Below are 21,678 nucleotides of genomic sequence, written 5' to 3' on the forward strand. Positions count from 1 at the left end.
ATAGTGTGTATAGGTTTAGTGGTCTACAATGTGTTTTCTTCCTATTCCTGTCCTCTCCTCTTCCTGGTGGTCGCACAAACACTGGGTTACACCCAGATGTCGCGATACCACTAATCTAATATATCCTACTCTGTCAACTCACGTCGAGCAAGTGGTAACGGGAGGGCTTTGGAATTGCCACTCGGCTGTGGTGGAAGGCAAAGCTGCTTTCATCTCAGCCTACGCATCCTTGCTCTCCCTCAACTTCCTTGCTCTGACTGAGACCTGGATCCCACCAGAAAACACTGCTACGCCCGCGGCTCTGTCAGATGTGTACTCTTTCTCTCACACTCCCAGAGCCGTGCGGATAGGTGGTGGTGCTGGTCTACTAATTTCCAGAAAATGGAAATACTCTCCTGTCTCACTGTCACAATTCTCTCCTACCTCCTTCGAATTTCATGTGGTCACTGTCTCTCATCCAGTCAAGCTCACCATTGCAGTTGTTTATCGCCCACCGGGCCCTGCTGGTGGCTTCCTGGAAGAGCTGGACACTCTAGTCTCTCACTTCCCTGTCGATGGCTCTGGATTCATCCTTCTGGGTGACTTCAACCTCCCGACTGAGAAGCAGCGAGACCCACTCCTTTCGTTTCTCGCCGCCTTCGACCTAGTTCTCTCCCCATCTCCCCCTACCCACGAGGCTGGCAACCAACTGGACCTGATCTTCACCAGATGCTGCTCTACAGCTAACCTGTCCGTCACTCCTCTTTCCAGTGAAAAGGTTAGAAAAGGTAAGAAATTATCTGATCACTACTTCATGTCCTACTCTCTCTCTCTCTCCTCTCCCCCCTCACAGCCCCTCCCTACCCACATGATTTCCTCACGTCGCAACCTTCGCACACTATCCTCCACTGATCTCTCCTCCTCTGTTCTCTCTGCTCTCCCTGCCCCTGAATCCTTTGCTCTTCTATCCCCTGACACCGCCACTGATCTTCTTTTCTCTACCCTATCCTCTTCTCTAGACCATCTCTGTCCCCTCACCACCAGGCCTGCACGCCAAACTCCACCTGCCCCCTGGTTGTCGGACTCAGTGCGTACTGAGAGACGGAGCCTGAGAGCGGCTGAGCGCAAATGGAGAAATGGCAACCTCCCGGAGGACCTTCTTACCTTCCAAACTCTCCTTTCTACCTTTTCCTCCTCTCTATCAGCTGCTAAAGCTGCTTTCTTCTGCACTAAAATTCAGGCTTCTGCTTCCAACCCTAAAAAACTATTTGAAACTTTCTCCTCTCTCCTGCAACCTCCTCCTCCTCCTCCCTCCTCCTCCCTCCTCCCTGACGACTTCGCCAACTTCTTTGACAAGAAGGTGAACGATATCCGATCCTCCTTCACTCCTCCCCCGGCTGATGCCCTGCGCACTACCCACACCTGTCTGCCTTCCACCCCTCCCTCCCTATCTTCATCTACTCCTCCTCCCTCTCCCCCACCCTCTCTATCCCACTTCTCTCCCCTCTCCTCTAACGAGGTCCTTCTCCTTATTACCTCTAGTCGCCCCACCTCATGCTCCCTGGACCCGGTCCCATCCCCTCTGCTGCAGTCCTCTGCACCTGAACTCCTTCCCTTCTTAACCCACCTTATTAACACCTCTCTGACGTCTGGCTACTTTCCCTCTGCTTTCAAGACTGCCAGAGTCACCCCCCTCCTGAAGAAACCGACACTTGACCCCTCTGAGATCAAGAACTACAGACCGGTTTCCCTTCTATCCTTCCTATCTAAAACTCTCGAACGTGCTGTCTTTAAACAACTGTCTTCCTACCTCCACCAGAACAACCTCCTGGACTCCAACCAGTCGGGGTTCAAAGTGGGTCACTCGACAGAGACTGCCCTCCTGGCAGTGACGGAGTCGCTCCATGCCGCTAGAGCGAACTCTCTCTCCTCCGTCCTGATACTCCTGGACCTGTCTGCAGCGTTCGACACAGTGAACCACCAGATCCTCCTCTCCACCCTCGAGGGGATGGGTGTCTCAGGCTCTGCACTCTCCCTGTTTGCATCCTACCTGACGGGTCGCTCCTACCAGGTGATGCTGAGAGGGTCTGTGTCAGAACCACACAGGCTCACTACTGGGGTTCCCCAAGGCTCGGTTCTGGGTCCTCTTCTTTTCTCTCTCTACACTACATCTCTTGGTGCTGTCATCCACTCCCATGGCTTTTCCTACCACTGCTATGCCGATGACACCCAGCTGATGAGTGGATGTCGACGAACCACCTGAAGCTCAACCTGGACAAGACCGAGCTGATGTTCATCCCGGGGAAGGGCTGTCCTCACCGAGACATGGCCATCACCATTGAGAATGCTGTGGTGACGTCAACTCGGACTGCGAAGAATCTGGGTGTGACCCTGGACGATCAACTGTCGTTCTCGGCTAACATCGCATCAGTGACACGGTCCTGCAGATTCCTCCTCTACAACATCAGGAGGATTCGCCCCTTCCTCACGGAGAAAACAGCCCAGGTGCTCATCCAGGCTCTTGTCATCTCCCGCCTGGACTACTGCAACTCCCTCCTTGCTGGTGCTCCGGCATCAGCCATCAGACCTCTGGAGCTTGTTCAGAAAGCTGCGGCTCGTCTGGTGTTCAACCGCCCCAAGTTCTCCCACACAACTATCCTTCTCCGTTCTCTGCACTGGCTCCCCGTAGCAGCTCGCATTCAGTTTAAAACCCTGGTGCTAGCCTATAGAGCAGTGAAAGGAACAGCTCCTTCTTACCTCCGGGTTTTGGTCAATGCCCACACCCCTGCCCGACCACTCCGGTCTGCCACCTCGGGGCGACTGACTCCCTCGCCACTCAACGGTCCTTCTGGTTGATCGACACGGTCACGACTTTTTTCTGTTCTGGCCCCACAGTGGTGGAATGAACTTCCCACTGATGTCAGGACAGCAGAGTCACTGCCCATCTTTCGCCGCAGGCTGAAAACCCACCTCTTCAGGAAACACTATCCTTCCTCTTTGCCTGGCCTACTTGTTGTTAACTAGTTGTACGAACTCTTGTTTTATTTTTGTATTGTTTTATTGGATCTTGTTTAGTCGATACACTTATTTGTTTTAGCTCGTGCTCATTTGATTTTGCCATTTTTTGTCTCATCTGTTTAAGAAAGTAGGTAGCTGATATATTGCACTTTTACCTTAGCGCTAGGTATACTCTTGGTTGCTTGTTTTTGCAGGAAATGTACTTAAAACTTCTGGTGATTAGTAGTTTTCGTTCCCTACCTATGTTGAATACACTTATTGTAAGTCGCTTTGGATAAAAGCGTCTGCTAAATGACCGTAATGTAATGTAATGCATATGCAGCAAACATTTACTGTTTTCTGGTCTATTTTGACTGTAATCTTGACAGGTTTAATAAAGACCAAAGATGAGTCATAGTGAGGAGAGAGAGGAGGGAACTGACAAACAGCTCATCCACAGACCAGAGCCTCCATCTGTGTCTATGAAGAGTGATGAACCTGGACCTACACATACAAAGTAGGTCAATCCTCCTATGCATGATATCGTTGCTGTCCGGCAGGAACCAGCTAACTCAATTTTTCCGCGTTTGCATTTTTTATCCCATAAATCAGGGCCATTGAACACCCTTTACGTCTGTGTGTTGATAAAAAAAAATAATATTGAACCAATGAAAAGTATTAAAAAGTGCTTCTGACAAAACCAGCTAACTCCATTGGATCCTCAAACCTTCTGCTAAACCAGCTAACTCCACCAAAGGGGGGTGGAGTTAGCTGGTTCTGCTGACTCCAGGCTCCACCCCCTTTTGACCTCCAACCTCATTGTGAGCTTGGAGGTCCATCCAGCTGTTCTTATCAATGATGAACAAAACCTCCTAACTCCACTTTTGTTTTGGTCATTTCCTGAAAAATTTACATTTTGGAGTTAGCTGGTAGCTGCCGGACAGCAGAGATATGTTACTTGTAAACCACACTGTTTTATTGTCCTTATGTGTTTCAATTCAAGCAGATTTTTTGTCTAGGATTACATACTTTTATGATAGTAAATGAACATATTTCACTAAATTTCAAAACATTTCAAAGTAAAAATATATTTCAATAAAAAATAGACATTTGAATTAACTAAATTGAAAAATAAAATAATTTGAATAAAATAAATAAATAAGTATAATTAATGATATATATATAAAACATTCTTAAGTAAACATATTAAATTATAAAAAAATAAATATGACTTAGTGTTGTGCTTTTATTTGAGATATAGTGTGTTAATATGACTTATTTTTACAGTGATACAATTGCCCCCAACCGCTGTTACAATGGACCCTTCGCTAAACCCCACCCCAAAAGCGATTGTCCAATGCCAGCTTAGCAACCGTTGTTAGCCTGGCACAGGTCTGGCAAACTTTCGTCACCTGCCATAGCTGTCAATTGTTATTTCTGAAATCTGCGCTTAAACTGGAAGGCTATGGCTGTGCCTGAGTTGTTGAACGCAGCTTAACGTTGGGAAAGTTACACGACTCACTCGCCCAGGTGGTGTCAATGATACTAATCACCGTAATCGTAACACAATTCAGAATCCCAGCGCTGCCTGTTTCGAATTCCGCACGTTAAAGTATATTCATTCATTTGTTCGTCTATTTATTAACTGCTACTGTAGTCTTACCCTGCGGTACATGAAAACTCCTGTTACAATCATGGATCAACTTCAACCTGGTGTTTGCACTTTCTCCATTTACGGTCCGTACATCTATATAAACGTTCAGATTTCTTATTAAATTGCTTATGCTATGGCCACGGATGTTAAAATTATGCACGGGACTCTCAAAAGTACCCGTATATTCTGTGTTGTTCAATAAAAAGCATTTTAATCCGATCGGTGGCCATTTTCTCATAGAGTTATAATGTATCAGAGTGCAATACACCTACCAACCGATAGGGTCGCTTAGTTGAACGCATATGGAGAAAATGGCCACCGATCAGATTAAAATGCTTTTTATTGAACAAACACGGATTATACGGGTACTTTTGAGAACCCGTACATAAATGTAACATCCGTGGCCATGGGATAAGCACTTTATATTTGAAATATGAACGTTTCTGTAGATGTACGGGCCGTAAATGGAGACAGTGCAAACACAGTCGACCGTCGTGTATCCTTGGCTATTACTCCCTCTAACATTTCCCGTGTTTTTAGTTTATTGAAATAATGTCATGCACATTTGTCCAGTGCATAGCCTACTGCAGGCCTTGTTGACTAGATTTAGAAGAGATTTTGAAGCTCTTGCTGCTGAAATGATCGATTATTTTTAAGGGGAAAAGACGTCATTTAACATGCAAGTCAATGGGTGAGAAGCAAATTTTGCCAGGCGCTGCCAGGCCTGGGTGTGACTAACTCCGCACCACCAGTCACAGAGTGGAGTGGGTGGGGCTTAGCGAAGGGTCCATTGCTGGGGGTGACTATGACTTATTGCATTAAAAGTCATATTTTAGTCTTGTATTACTAGTGAAAGCTTATGAATGGTATTAGTAATTAGGGCACAGTATATATGTTTCTTAAAGCAAAAGATGACTAGTATATTTCAAGTATTCTGTGAATTATGAAGGAACATGTAAAACGTGTTACTTTTGACCCCAGTCTCCCCTAATCACTTTGCTTTTACTTGTACAGCACTTTGGTCAACTAAGGTTGAGTAGGTGCTCTATAAATAAAGAGCACACTGATTGGCTGACTAGGAGTGAGCAGATGAGTGGAAGTGACACACTAAAATGACAAGAGATTGACAATTAGTCAGAGCAGAAAACACACAAGGTAACAACTTGTAATTAGCCACACCCACAAACAGGCCCAGACCCAAAACTCAGACTCTAGTCCTGACACTGATATTTTCATTCACATGGTAATTGTGGAATCATTTGTATAATTCCAGAAGTCTTCACCACAGACCAGAGTCTCCAACACCCAGCTGTATGTCTATGAAGAGTGACTGGTCTAAAGATATACCTCCTAACTACAGTAATGAACCTGGACTTCCGGATACAAAGTATGTGAATCCTCCTATACAATATACACAACACTATGATATGACAACACAATATCATGCTAAGTACATGCTAATTACATGCTAATTACTAAAGCACAAGACACCATTTTATAATGGTTTAGGCTCCCTGCCGAATATTAACCAATATGTATCAGTTAGTATGTGTGCAGTTTGTTAATGAATTGGTACAAATCACATTGTGGTGTTCAGTGGTGAAGCTGCACTAGACATTCACACATGCTTGTGTGCATGTCCTCTCTGTTTAACAAACTATATGTATCCCTGCTATAATGATTAACAGTCAGGACTAAGTAGTATATAAAAATACAAATCTTTATTTAGAGCTCCTCACTCTACTTCTCACCGTAAGTCTTCCATGAGCATAAACATGCTCGCTTGCTGCAGCCGGCCAGCTGACCTTTAACCTGTACTTAAAACCTACAAAGGAAAAGGAACGGTCATCATTAGCTGCTCACTCAACATGACCCTCAAAGTTATCAAAATAAACTGCATTATATAAGGATAGATAACAAGCTACTTTACCAGGAGGCTTTTAGGGTGTATGCAGTCACTTGACCCACAACGGCCACAACCGTCATGAACTTCAGCTGTACCATGAATGTCACCACCTATACATGCAGGTTACACACATGTTACACACAATCACATGTAATACAGAGAATGGATAAACCTTTTTGTTCACCTTTGCACATACATAAAAATGTACTCACATGCCTTCTCCAGTTTACATGTCTACACTTTACTGGAGAGACAACACCTCTGCACCATATCAACACCACCAACAATGGTACAGACATAACAATATAACACACATTGGAATTGTAAAACAAATTAAAGTACACAAAAGTAAAACACAAAGTAAAAGCAAGGAAACAAGCAATCAGGCATACCATTTGACAGGTCAGCAGCTGCACACAAACATCCCTCTCTCACAACACACTATAGGCGATCTGTTACCTGCATGTTCAGAAAGGCCTTATATACCTGTGTCACTTATGACATCACTTTATCTCTGCCTCTCTCTAGGGGCTACATATGGAATATCTATCTATGCAACTGTTATTGTACAGTTTTTCTTAAAATACATTTTAAGCATTTTTTTCTCTTTTTCCCCCCTTGTTGCTCTAGTGTTGTGAAGTGAAACACATATATTTGACTCTTATATTTGTATAACTGGATGTAACAATAAGGAATCTTCAACAGACTGATGTTTTCATTCACATGATAATTGTATAATCATTTGTATAATTCCAGAAGTCTTCACCACAGACCAGAGTCTCCAACACCCAGCTGTATGTCTATGAAGAGTGACTGGTCTAAAGATATACCTCTTAACTTCAGTAATGAACTTGGACCTCCAGACACAAAGTATGTGAATCCTCCTATACACAACACTATGATATGAAAACACAATATCATGCTAAGTACATGCAAAGTACATGCTAATTACATGCTAATTACTAAAGCACAAGACAACTTTTTATAATGGTTTAGCCTCCCTGCCCAATATTAACCAATATGTATCAGTTACTATGTGTGCAGTTTGTTAATTAATTGGTACAAATCACATTGTGGTGTTCAGTGGTGAAGCTGCTCTAGACATTCACACATGCTTGTGTGCATGTCCTCTCTGTTTAACAAACTATATGTATCCCGCTATAATGATTAACAGTCAGGACTAAGTAGCATAGAAAAATACAAATCTTCATTTGGTACAAATAAGGAATTGTAATAAAACCATTTTATTACAAATTCATTTAAAATACACAGTGAGCAATGACATACAACATTAATAACATCCCCTGTTTACTGTGTACCTGAGACTCACCTGGCCTGTGCTTCACTCTTGTTGGCTGCAGCTTAAAGAGGGGAATCTATGGGTGAATCACACAGCACCCTACACTTGGCAAAGCTAACACTGCAAATCCATAGAGTAACATAACAGATCTCTACAAACTAGTGTAATAGCAATATTATTAATAATAATATTCCATTCGGATGAAGTTTTAAGGTCATTTATTTGGAAGATCTCAGCAGAGCAGACAGCATACACAGATCGGTAGAGCCAGGCCTCCTGGCCTGACCAACAGCCAATTCGGGGCACAAGCCTCCTAAACACCCATCTTACACAGTCTTTATACCCCACATTGTACCAAAGATACTATCCTAAATAGTCATATAAGGTATGAACTAAAGATATGAGAGGCACATACATAGCTGCACAAATACAAATAGCAATGACCATTCATAGTATTACACGAAAATATATGCTGACACAGAGACTAGCATGTGGAAATAGACCGTTGTATCAGTTGTTGAATGACAGGAACAGAAGCTGTGAAAAGGACCCTGCTGTGTGGCTACCATTCTAGGGCCAAAATACATACAGATACATATGTGATTTAGAACAGGTTGGCATTCTCAAAATAACCATCACACTAGGGCCAAACACCATGGTTACACAGCAGTCCCATCAATGTACAAAAGCCTCTCACCTTTATAGCAGCCCAACACAAGGAGCTGAAGCACAGCTGTCTTATCTAATAGAGACACTGGGGGAGATGGTTAGACAAAACCACACAAACAATAAACACAAATAAATGTTCAAATCAGCTAACCAGCTCCTCACTCTTACTTCTCACCATAAGTCTTCCATGAGCATAAATATGCTCGCTTGCGGCAGCCGGCCAGCTGACCTTTAACCTGTACTTAAAACCTACAAAGAAAAAGGAACGGTCATCATTAGCTGCTCACTCAACATGACCCTCAAAGTTATCAAAATAAACTGCATTATATAAGGATAGATAACAAGCTACTTTACCAGGAGGCTTTTAGGGTGTATGCAGTCATCTTGACCCATAACGGCCACAACCGTCATGAACTTCAGCTGTACCATGAATGTCACCACCTATACATGCAGGTTACACACATGTTACACACAATCACATGTAAATACAGAGAATGGACAAACCTTTTTGTTCAGCTTTGCACATACATAAAAATTTACTCACATGCCTTCTCCAGTTTACATGTCTACACTTTACTGGAGAGACAACACCTCTGCACCATATCAACACCACCAACAATGGTACAGACATAACAATATAACACACACTTGAATTGTAAAACAAATTAAAATACACAAAAGTAAAACACAAAGTAAAAGCAAGGAAACAAACAAACAGGCATACCATTTGACAGGTCAGCAGTTGCACACAAACATCACCCTCTCACAACGCACTATAGGCGATCTGCTACCTGCCTGTTCAGAAAGGCCTTATATACCTGTGTCACTTATGACATCACTTTATCTCTGCCTCCCTCTAGGGGCTACATATGGAATATCTATCTATTCAACTGTTATTGTACAGTTTTAAAAAATATACATTTTAAGCTATTTTTTCTATTTTTTCCCCCTTGTTGCTCTAGTGTTGTGAAGTGAAACACACATATTTGACTCTTATATTTGTATAACTGGTTGTAACAATAAGGAATAATAATAATAATAAATAATAAAACTTTATTTATATAGCACCTCTCAAAACTGTGTTACAAAGTGCTTCACAAGGAAAACAAGAAAAGAAAACAGTAACAACAAAAAAAAAGGGGTTAAAATAATGCAGAAAACAATACGGGAATGCACAGGTACAATTCACTTTCATACCGGTGCAAAAAAAGAAACAGTGGAGATAGACTAGTAGTATAATTGACTATCAGTGGGGATTAAAAGCTAATCTATAAAAATGGGTTTTAAGGAGGGATTTAAACCGCGGGACAGACTCAGTGAGCCTGATCTCTATGGGTTAGGACATTCCAAAGAGCAGGGGCCCTGAAGGCGAAGGCCATACGACCTTTAGAGTTTAACTGACCTTTTGGAATGGCCAGGAGCGCTTGATTTGAGGATCTCAAGCTACGAGTAGGCACATAGGGGGGGAGTAGGTCCGAGATATAGGCTGGAGCAAGACCTAGCCTTACATGTAGTGAGTAGGATTTTAAAAGTGATTCTAAATTCAACTGGTAACCAGTGGAGGGATGCTAAGATGGGTGTAATATGGTCAAAATTTCTTGTACCAGTTAAAAGACGGGCCGCAGCATTCTGAACCAGTTGAAGACTATTGATGGATTTTTTTGAGAGGGAGGAGTACAGGGAATCTTCAACAGACTGATGTTTTCATTCAAATGATAATTGTAGAATCATTTGTATAATTCCAGAAGTCTTCACCACAGACCAGAGTCTCCAACACCCAGCTGTATGTCTATGAAGAGTGACTGGTCTAAAGATATACCTCTTAACTTCAGTAATGAACCCGGACCTCCACACACAAAGTATGTGAATCCTCCTATACAATATACACAACACTATGATATGACAACACAATATCATCCTAAGTACATGGTAATTACATGCTAATTATTAATGCACAAGACAACATTTTATAATGGTTTAGCCTCCCTGCCCAATATTAACCAATATGTATCAGTTACTATGTGTGCAGTTTGTTAATGAATTGGTATAAATCACATTGTGGTGTTCAGTGGTGAAGCTGCACTAGACATTCACACATGCTTGTGTGCATGTCCTCTCTGTTTAACAAACTATGTGTATCCCTGCTATAATGATTAACAGTCAGGACTAAGTAGCATAGAAAAATACAAATCTTTATTTGGTATATATATGTAATTGTAATAAAACTCAGTTTTATTCCAAATTCATTTAAAATACATAGTGAGCAATGACATACAACACTAATAACATCCCCTGTTTACTGTGTACCTGAGACCCAACTGGCCTGTGCTTCACTCTTATTGGCTGATCTCAGATCTCTACAAACTAGGGCCAAACACCTTGGTTACACAGCAGTCCCATCAATGTACAAAAGCCTCTCACCTTTATAGCAGCCCAACACAAGGAGCTCAAGCACAGCTGTGTTATCTAATAGAGACACTGGGGGAGATGGTTAGACAAAACCGGACAAACAATAAACACAAATAAATGTTCACATTTTGTTGTTGTTCACCTTTGCACATACATAAAAATATACTCACATGCCTGCTCCAGTTTACATGTCTACACTTTACTGGAGAGACAACACCTCTGCACCATATCAACACCACCAACAATGGTACAGACATAACAATATAACACATTTGAATTGTAAAACAAATTAAAATACACAAAAGTAAAACACAAAGTAAAGGAAAGGAAACAAGCAAACAGGCATACCATTTGACAGGTCAGCAGTTGCACACAAACATCCCTCTCTCACAACACACTATAGGCCATCTGCTACCTGCCTGTTCAGAAAGGCCTTATATACCTGTGTCACTTCTCACATCACTTTATCTCTGCCTCCCTCTAGGGGCTACATATGGAATATCTATCTATGCAACTGTTATTGTACCGTTAAAATAAAAATACATTTTAAGCTATGTTTTCTCTTTTTGTCTCCGCCAGGCCGAAAGGCATGGCGAGAGAGTATGTTTTACCCTCCGTCCGTCCTTCCGTCCGTCCGTGTGTCCGTGTGTGTGTGTGTCCTGTCTGTGTGTTACCAGCTAATCTCCGGCACCGTTGACCCGGTCGCTGCGAAACTGTGCACACCCACTCCCTGGATGCCAATTCAGAACCTCTGCCCCACATTTTTCACATGGGCCTGTTATAGCGCCACCAGGAGGCCGATTTGTGCAAAACCTATTTTTCCCCATTACTCCTACAGTTTTTAACCAAACGTCATGCAAATCGGTACACAGTATCTCTATAGTCATGTGATCAACCCTGATCTGTCCGATTTCCCATAATCCATCCTCATTGGCTAAGGTTGACTTCCAAAGTGTCCAGGATTGGTCTATTTTGAACAAACTGCCTCAAATCATGAACGCAGCTTGCCATTTCCATGAAATTGCACACGCACATTCCCACTAGGCCGAGGAAGAAATGCCACTTGAAATGTTTCAAATCAGCCTCATGGTGGCGCTATAACAGGCCGATTTGCATTTTTAACTATAACTGCACCGATCTGCGTGAAACTTTGCACGCACACTCCCTAGAGGCCAAGGAAAAACATTGGACTGCATTTTTCACATCTGCTTTTTACAGCGCCACCAGGAGGCCGACTTATGTAAAATACATTTTTGGAGATTATTCCTTCAGATTCTGTCCAAAAAACACGCAAATTGGTACACTGCATCTCCATAGTCATGTGATTCTGATGGATCTGTCCGATATTTCATATTCCATCCTATTTGGCTTACAGTGGCTTCCAAAGTTTGCAGGATTGGTCAGTTTTAATCAAAATGCCTCAAAACATGAATGCAGTGTGCAATTTCCGTGAAAGTTTGCATGCAGATTCCCACTAGGCCGAGGAAGAAATGCCCCCCTTTTCACATTCACATTGGCCTTTATAGCGCCACCAGCAGGTCTAACTTAGCAAAACACATTTTTGGAACAAAATGCCTCAAATAATGAATGCAGTGTCCCATTGAAAGGCCTAAGAAGAAATGCCACCCTTTTCACATTGGCCAATTATAGCGCCACCAGGAGGCCACAATAACCTACCTGACCTGGCGGAGACCTGTGCTCCGAGGAGCACTTTTTCTAGTTTCCCCTTTGTTGCTCTAGGGTTGTGAAGTGAAACACACATATTTGACTCTTATATTTGTATAACTGGATGTAACAATAAGGAATCTTCAACAGACTGATGTTTTCATTCACATGATAATTATAGAATCATTTGTATAATTCCAGAAGTCTTCACCACAGACCAGAGTCTCCAACACCCAGCTGTGTGTCTATGAAGAGTGACTGGTCTAAAGATATACCTCCTAACTACAGTAATGAACCTGGACCTCCAGACACAAAGTATGTGAATCCTCCTATACACAACACTATGATATGACAACACAATATCATGCTAAGTACATGCTAAGTACCGTAAATTTCGGACTATAAGCCGCGACTTTTTCCCCATTTTTCGACCCTGCGGCTTATATAACGGTGCGGCTTATCTATGGATTTTTATAGCTAACGGCCACTAGGGGACTTCCTAAATCTAGGGATTTTACACCCGCGGCTTATAGTCCAGTGCGGCTTATATATGTAGAAATCATTCAATTTAGCTGCTGCGGCTTATATTCAGGTGCGGCTTATAGTGCGAAAATTACGGTACATGCTAATTACTAAAGCACAAGACAACATTTTATAATGGTTTAGCCTCCCTGCCCAATATTAACCAATATGTATCAGTTACTATGTGTGCAGTTTGTTAATGAATTGGTACAAATCACATTGTGGTGTTCAGTGGTGAAGCTGCACTAGACATTCACACATGTTTGTGTGCATGTCCTCTCTGTTTAACAAACTATGTGTATCCCTGCTATAATGATTAACAGTCAGGACTAAGTAGCATAGAAAAATACAAATCTTCATTTGGTACAAATAAGGAATTGTAATAAAACCGTTTTATTACAAATTCATTTAAAATACATAGTGAGCAATGACATACAACATTAATAACATCCCCTGTTTACTGTGTACCTGAGACTCACCTGGCCTGTGCTTCACTCTTGTTGGCTGCAGCTTAAAGAGGGGAATCTATGGGTGAATCACACAGCACCCTACACTTGGCAAAGCTAACACTGCAAATCCATAGAGTAACATAACAGATCTCTACAAACTAGGGCCAAACACCGTGGTTACACAGCAGTCCCATCAATGTACAAAAGCCTCTCACCTTTATAGCAGCCCAACACAAGGAGCTGAAGCACAGCTGTGTTATCTAATAGAGACACTGGGGGAGATGGTTAGACAAAACCACACAAACAATAAACACAAATAAATGTTCAAATCAGCTAACCAGCTCCTCACTCTTACTTCTCACCATAAGTCTTCCATGAGCATAAATATGCTCGCTTGTGGCAGCCGGCCAGCTGACCTTTAACCTGTACTTAAAACCTACAAAGAAAAATGAACGGTCATCATTAGCTGCTCACTCAACATGACCCTCAAAGTTATAAAAATAAACTGCATTATTAAAAGCATAGATAACAAGCTACTTTACCAGGAGGCTTTTAGGGTGTATGCAGTCTCTTGACCCACAACGGCCACAATCGTCATGAACTTCAGCTGTACCATGAATGTCACCACCTATACATGCAGGTCACACACATGTTACACATAATCACATGTAATACAGAGAAAGTATAAACCTTTTTGTTCACCTTTGCACATACATAAAAATATACTCACATGCCTTCTCCAGTTTACATGTCTACACTTTACTGGAGAGACAACACCTCTGCACCATATCAACACCACCAACAATGGTACAGACATAACAATGAATTGTAAAACAAATGAATATACACAAAAGTAAAACACAAAGTAAAAGCAAGGAAACAAACAAACAAACAGGCATACTATTTGACAGGTCAGCAGTTGCACACAAACATCCGCCTCTCACAACACACTATAGGCGATCTGATACCTGCCTGTTCAGAAAGGCCTTAGATACCTGTCACTTATGACATCACTTTATCTCTGCCTCCCTCTAGGGGCTACATATGGAATATCTATCTATGCAACTGTTATTGTACTGTATTGCTCTAATGTTGTGAAGTGAAACCCACATATTTGACTCTCTTATACTTGTATAACTGGATGTAACAATGAGGAATCTTGAACAGACTGATGTTTTCATTCACATGATAATTGTAGAATCATTTGTATGATTCCAGAAGTCATCACCACAGACCAGAGTCTCCAACACCCAGCTGTGTGTCTATGAAGAGTGACCAGTCTAAAGGAAGATTTCCTAACTTCAGTAATGAACCTGGACGTCCAGACACACCGTATGTGAATCCTCCTATACGATATAAACAACACTATGATATGACAACACAATATCATGCTAATTACAAAAGCACAAGACATCATTTTATAAAGGTGTAGCCTCCCTGCCCGATATTAACCAATATTTGTAAGTTACTATGTGTGCAGTTTGTGAATGAAGTCCTACTAATTACAATGTGGTGTTCAGTGGTGAAGCTGCACTATATAGCTACTGTATAGGACTATACTGTCCTATCTATTTAACAAACTATGGAATATATGTCTGTCTGTCTGTCTGTCTGTCTGTCTGTCTGTCTGTCTGTCTGTCTGTCTATGCAACTGTTATTGTCTCCGCCAGGCCAAAAGGCATGGCGAGAGAGTATGTTTTGCCCCCTGTCCGTCCGTCCATGTGTCCGTCCGTCATTCTGTCTGTGTACAGCTAATCTCCGGCACCGTTGGCTTGATCGCAGTGAAACTGTGCACACACACTCCCTTGATGCCACAGCAGAACCTCTGACCCAATTTTTTCACATGGGCCTTTTATAGCGCCACCAGGAGGCCGATTTGTGCAAAACATATTTTTTTACAGTACTCCTACAGATTTTGTCCAAAAATCCGACAAATCGGTACACAGTATCTCTATAGTCATTAAACGAAATGGGTCGTTCAGATTTTTTTATATTCCATCCTGATTGTCTAAAAATGGCTTCCAAAGTTTGACAAAGCCGACTTATGTAAAACATTTTTTTTTGTATTACTCCTTCCGATTTTATCCAAATTTCACGCAAATCGGTACACATGATCTCTATAGTCATGTGATCAAGACGGATGTGTTTGCTTTTTCATATTCCATCCTGATTGGCTAAGATTGACATCTAAAGTTTGCAGTAGTGGCTTGTTTTGAACAAAATTCCGCAAATCATGAACGCAGCATCCGATTGCGGTCAAACTTTGCACGCACATTCTCACTATGTTGAGGAGCAAATGCCACCATTTTAACATTGGCCTGTTATATCGCCACCAGCAGGTCTAATTTAGCAAAACACATTTTTTGAACAAAATGCCTCAAATCATGAATGCAGTGTCCGATTGCCGTGCAAGGCCTAAGAAGAAAATGTCACCCTTTTCACATTGGCCTATTATAGCGCCACCAGGAGGCCACAATAACCTACCTGACCTGGCGGAGACCTGTGCTCCGAGGAGCACTTTTTCTAGTTGTAATGTATTTTTTTTATACATTTTCAGCTTTTTTTCTCTTTTTTTTTCTTGTTGCTCTAATGTTGTGTAGTGAAACCGACCTATTTGACTCTCTTATACCTGTATAACTGGATGTAACAATGAGGAATCTTCAACAGACTGATGTTGTCATTCACATGATAATTGTAGAATCATTTGTATGATTCCAGAAGTCTTCACCACAGACCAGAGTCTCCAACACCCAGCTGTGTGTCTGTGAAGAGTGACCAGTCTAAAGGAAGATTTCCTAACTTCAGTAATGAACCTGGATCTCCAGACAGAAAGTATGTGAATCCTCCTATACAATATACACAAGACTATAATATGACAACACAATATCATGCTAAGTACATGCTATTTACATGCTAGTAAAGGTATGGTAAGTGATTTTCTTTGGTTAAATACGTGTTAAATAGCTCAATATTCTAATAGTAATCATTGCTATAGAGTGTTTGTTCAGTAACAATAGTCTCCATGTCTCTCCTGCTCTTTATTAAACAGAAAATGCTTTTTCAGGTTGGGATACCAATTGTATCCAATCAGGATAGAGAACTCAGTCAGGATAAATATTAAATAAGTGAAAGTGGAAGTGATGACACAAAGAAATGAGCAGACACAACATTGGAACTGGAACACTATAACAAGCTGATAAATGGCTAATCTCTCCGTATTGGCTGACATTTTGTCACCTATCTGAAAAAGTATTTTCTGTTTATTAAAGAGCTGGAGAGACAGGGAGACTCCTGTAACTGAACAAACACACTATAGCTATGATTACTATCAGAATATAGTGTTTTAACCTTTTAACAAAAAAACGTTTTGTTTTAACCAAAACATATCACTTACTCTACCTTTAATAAAGCACAAGCAACATTTTATAATGGTGTAACCTCCTTGCCCAATATTAACCAATATGTATAAGTTACTATGTGTGCAGTTTGTTAATGAAGTCGTACAAATCACAATGTGGTGTTCAGTGGTGAAGCTGCACTAGACATTCACACATGATGTCCTATCTATTTAACAAAATATGTGTATCCCTGCTATAATGATTAACAGTCAGGACTAAGTACTATAGAAACATAAATCTGTAATTGGTACAAATAAGGAATTGTAATAAAACTCAGTTTTATTCCAAATTCATTTAAAATACATGGTGAGCAATGACATACAACATTAATAACAACATTAATTAATATCAACTAACGAGCTTAACCAGCAGAAATATCAGTACAATAAATCTTCATCTCCACAGAGAGAGGAACAGGAGTGGTTGTGATGTGACAGAGCAGGCGTCCAGGTGTTCAGTGTGTGAGGAGGTTCTGACAGATCCAGTCTCTACCAGCTGTGGACACTGGTTCTGCAGACAGTGCATCACCTCTTACTGGGACCAGTCTGCTCCAACAGGACACTATGGCTGTCCCCAGTGTGGAAAGAGATCCAGAACCACACCTGGACTGAAGACACCCAGTCAAACCACACCTGGACAAAGTAAGATGGGACAGAATTCGCGAAAATCTTAAAATATATATAACTAGAAAATGTGCTCCTCGGAGCACAAGTCTCCGCCAGCAGACCCGTGCTATTTTAAGCTTGGCTGTTAGCACTGATATCACTTCGAAACATTTAAACAATGTTTCGAAGTGACCTACCTATTTATAGGTCTCTATTTCGTCATGCGTCTCGCTAGCCAATCAAAGCACACCCTTTCAACGTATTGTCACGTGTCACGTGAAGCTTTACCAATGTTAGCTTGGCTGAGGTGGGGGGGGGGGCACACAGGTGGACGAGAACGAAAACATAGTCTCTTGGCGGAGACAATAAATGGAATGCTTAAATTGCAGAAATCTTAGTCAGACTAAATGTTCAAATTATTGTCTGTACCAATATCCAAATGCAAATAATGAAGCTAAACAACTATCAACTCTAGACAAAAACAACTGGTCTTGTGTCATTACTTTTGGCTGTTTTTCTTAACAAATTGCATATTTTCTGGAGGGCATTTAATTAGTAAAGTGTGCTGTAAAGATGTAAAGTAATATTAACCTAAATGTTTAAAACAAAATGTTCTTCTCCTTTCAGATGTCAGTCTGCAGGATGATTTGAATGATTATAAGATCAGTTTGAACAGTCTTGATGATGTGAAAGACCACATGACAGAAGAGTCTGGAACCTCCCTCACCAGCACCTACACAGAGCTCTACATCACAGAGGGAGAGAGTGAAGGGGTTAATAGCCAACATGAGGTGATACAGCTTGAGACGGCTTCCAAGATGAAGACCTTCCATGACACACCAATCAACTGCTGTGACATCTTTAAACCCCTCCCTGGCAGAATGACACCCATCAGAAGAGTTCTGACCAAGGGCATCGCTGGCATTGGAAAAACATTCTCTGTGCGTAAGTTCACTCTGGACTGGGCAAAGGGTTTGGAAAATCAAGATATAAATCTCCTGGTTCCCTTTTCATTCCGGGAGCTGAACTTGGTCAGAGATGAGCAGTACAGTCTTCTCACACTGATCCATGTTTTCCACCCAACATTAAAGAAGGTCACAGCAGAGCAGCTTGCTGCCTGGAAAGTTGGCTTCATCTTTGATGGTTTAGATGAAAGCAGGTTTCCATTGTTCCAAAACAATGACATTGTTTCTGATGTCACAGTGACATCATCAGTGGACGTACTGTTGACAAACCTAATTGAGGGGAATCTGCTCCCCTCAGCCCTCCTCTGGATAACGACCAGACCTGCAGCAGCCAATCAGATCCCTCCTACATGTGTTGACATGGTGACAGAAGTGCGAGGGTTCACAGATCCGCAGAAGGAGGAGTACTTCATGAAAAGATTCAGTGATGAGAAACAGGCCAGCACAGTCACCTCGCACTTGAAGACATCAAGGACCCTCCACATCATGTGTCACATCCCACTATTCTGTTGGATCATTGCCACCATTCTGCTGGACATGTTGAGGACACACACGATAGGACAGCTGCCCAAGACCCTGACTGAGATGTGCTGCCACTTCCTGTTGGTTCAGACAAAGAGGAAGAAGAAGAAGTATGATGAGACACATGAGGTGAATCAACAGCAGCTCATGGAGTCTGACAGGGAAGTTCTTCTGAAGTTAGGCAGACTGGCATTTGAACATTTGGAGAAAGGTAGCATCCTGTTCTACCAAGAAGACCTGGAAGAGTGTGGTCTTGATGTGAAAGATGCCTCACTGTACTCAGGAGTGTGCACAGAGATCTTCAAAAGAGAGGGTGTGCTCTTCCAGAAAACGGTCTACAGCTTTGTTCATCTGAGCATCCAGGAGTTTCTGGCTGCAGTCTACCTGTTCCATTGTTTCACAGAGAAGAACATGAAGGTACTGAAGACATTCCTGGAAGATAATAAATACAAGAGTGACCGCTCTCTCTCCGACTTCCTGAAAGCCGCTATGAAAAAAGCCCTGAAGAGTAAAAATGGCCACTTGGACCTACTTGTTCGGTTCCTTCATGGCCTCTCTCTGGAGTCCAACCAGAGTCTGTTAGGAGGCCTACTGGGTCAGACAGAGAACAGTCCAGAGAGCATCCAGAAAGCCATCAAGAACCTAAGGAGAATGGCCACTCATGATGCCTCTCCTGACAGATGTATTAACATCTTCCACTGTTTGATGGAAATGAACGACCACTCATTACATCAGGAGATCCAAAAGTTCCTGAAGTCAAAGAACGGATCAAAGAAGAAACTGTCTGGGAGCCAGTGTTCAGCTCTGGCTGTCATGCTGCTGATGTCTGAGGAGGTTCTGGAAGAGTTGGACCTGGACAAATACAACACAACGGAGAAGTTTCGATGGAGACTGATCCCAGCTGTGAGGAACTGCAGGAAGGCTCGGTTAGTAGTCAAGTGATTAGAAACATCCATAGAGTCAATCTGCCTTTACAGTTAACACTATAATTAGAAATGAAGGTTGACATAAACGTTCCAATAATGCTGTCTGTGTCTCAAATAGTGACTAGTGGTATGGTGTGTATGTCCAAATAAAGGCCAGACCACAATAAAGCAGAGTAAAAACAAAACTAAGAGTCAAAAAGCCCCACCAGACCAGTGGTTTGAACCCACTGACATTGCCATCCAGTAGTGGAACTTAAAATAAAAAGGACACGATAATTGTTATTTTCAATGGGCCTCATTCACACAGCTCTTAACATTCTGCTATATTCTTTAGTGTAGGTTTGTTTGTAAATAAAGAGCCACGTCTGATTCATGAAAGGCTGTGTAAAGCCTTGATTTGTGTGCGTCTCAGGTGCATCAGATGATGAATTCCACCAAATCAAATGTGCGTTCATCATCTGCATTGTTCCACGCCCCCTTTTAACACTATAAAAGACAACCGAAATACCCAACATTAAACCCGCTTCACCGTGGTGAAAGCACTCTGTAGTACAAGTTCAAAGGCATCACTTGTCAAAAAGAAAAGATCTACAAGCTTACAATGCTTTGCATCGTTGGTAGCATGAAGGTGAACCTGTGGAATGTGGAGACACATTTCCTGGCAATATTTGTAAAGACAAGATGTTTTGGTTCCAAAGTATTGGACCTGACAGCTGAATAAAATTGCCATTACCAATGCTGTAGTACATCTGAATATCCATAGATAACTTATAAACAACATATGTTTGTCCAAGCTCCAGATTCAATAATTTTATTACAACTGCCACAGTTCACCAGTTGAGCTTCTTTACTCTGTTAAAGGGGTTTAAAACCCTAAACCATTATTATATATATATTTTGTTTTAATGCTGGTCTCTGCCAGTTACACATGTTGGCAGTACATTTGCCATGTATTTGCTCATTCTCACTTTATTAATTTCACACCTTCAACTGCTGGTTGAAATCTTTGATATCAAAATTGCGATATCCCTCTGTACAGTCCTTCTGTACAGATGTATAAGGTGCATTAAAATCTTTGAAAATTGCAGATCTACAAGCTCACAACGCGTCGCTTTGCAACGCGTTGACACAGTACTTAAGTACTGTATTGATACAGTACTTGAGTAAATGTACTTAGTTCATTTCCACCAATGTTCTTTTAAGACTAAGCTAAGATCACAGGCTAGGAGATGAAGTGAAGTTGAAGCAGAGAAGCCTACCTCAGTTTGTAACAACGATGTGGTGAAACACACCCATCCAGGTTCACTTTATATATTCTGACAAATAATAACTTGTGCTGCTGTGGGATAAATCACCCGCCCCGCCCCCCTCCCCTGTAACTAAAGGTATACAGATATCATCAAACGTACAGTAGCTGATAAACAGACAACTAGGAAAGTAATGCTCTCCTCCGCTCTATTCAGTAGCCTGCCTACCTACCTACCTACCTACCTACCTACCTCTACCTACCTACCTACCTACCTACCTACCTACCTACCTACCTACCTACCTACCTACCTACCTACCTACCTACCTACCTACCTACCTACCTACCTACCTACCGACCTACCGGGGAGGGGGCTGAGTTTTGTAGCCTAGACTCGTTGGAAATAAGCACAACAAGACCATGCCTTCATCATCATCAATCCATTATTAGAATGGCCCAAATTAAT

The sequence above is a fragment of the Gymnoscopelus microlampas genome (genome assembly GCF_963454915.1).
Source record: "Gymnoscopelus microlampas genome assembly, chromosome: 15".
NCBI lineage: Eukaryota > Metazoa > Chordata > Actinopteri > Myctophiformes > Myctophidae > Gymnoscopelus > Gymnoscopelus microlampas.